Source organism: Camelina sativa, chromosome 14 (assembly GCF_000633955.1).
Source record: "Camelina sativa cultivar DH55 chromosome 14, Cs, whole genome shotgun sequence".
Taxonomy (NCBI): domain Eukaryota; kingdom Viridiplantae; phylum Streptophyta; class Magnoliopsida; order Brassicales; family Brassicaceae; genus Camelina; species Camelina sativa.
In genome coordinates, this window is record NC_025698.1 from 29,014,449 (window position 1) to 29,015,710 (window position 1,262).

The window sequence follows — 1,262 nt, forward strand, 5'->3', positions numbered from 1 at the left end:
GAGTTTGAGTATGTGACTCAGACTCCTGGTAATACGAAGACGAAGCTTGTTAAAGGAAGAACACCTTCTAGGTGGAGAAATTCTATGTCTTGATGAAAATTAAACAGTCTTTATCGTCTGTAGTTATTTCTATTGTTGTTGTTTTAGTCCTTGTTTCTTAAACCTTACTTTTCGTACATTTTTGTAAGCTCATATAATAAAGTCATATCGATGGCTTAAATGGTTTAATCTTCACTGAAACTCTCTTTAGACTCTTGTATATCTATGTAGTTTCTCTGTTATATCATCATCACCTACTAATTTCTTATCTTCGAAACCTAGAGGAGGTTTTCAGAACATTTTCTCTGGTTCTTTCACGGTCTCCAATTTCCCAATGCTGCCTCAGTGGCTATATGGGCCAAATATTTGGGCCCAAACGACAATATCAGCCCTCAAACTTATTTGTCGTTGAAATAAACCAACCTTTGTTGTTTCTTTTCTTTTTTTTTTTCCTGATCAAAAGGCCTAATTTATCTTTGTACGAATGAAATTGGGAGTAGCTTGCTTATGGTTCGAAAGTTCGAAACAATAAAAGAGTAGAAAAGAAAACTAGAAGTAAAGTCAAGGTCAATGGCATCGCACTAAAAACATACATATCCCGTCGAACACGTCTCCTGGTCCTCCATCTTTAATAGTCAAGTCAACCACTCACTCAACAAATTGAACCAACAACAAGTAAAAAGTTGTGATCATTTGTACTTTAAGATAAGAATTTTATATATTCAAAAACTTTAGGCCCTAATTAGACGTCCAGAGAAGATTTAGTGTCTAACCAATTAGTCGGGATTTTGTTTTCGCATTTTTTCTATTACATAAATTAAAACTAGAAAAATGTTAATATTATTTAAATTTTTTATTTTACCATTTTTTGTTGCTAAAAATTATTTTAAATGTATTAATCAAATGATGAGCTGATTAATCAAATGTCTAAAAAATATATCAATTGGCTAAACGATTTTTGTCCGCTTAAATAAATGTTTTTTTTGTTTGTGAAACGCTTAAATGAATATTAAGAAATGGAAGACGGTTGATTATAAAAATCATGTTTTTTATTTATTATGTGTAAAAAATGTTAAATTTTTTTTAAAAACATAAGATTGGAAAGGGATTTATCAAAATTATTAGAGATTCAATGCAAAATGTTGGAGTAATATAATAATTTGTTTGACGACACAATAAATTAAGGGGAAATAATTGTTCAAATAAACTAACAGAAAATTCCA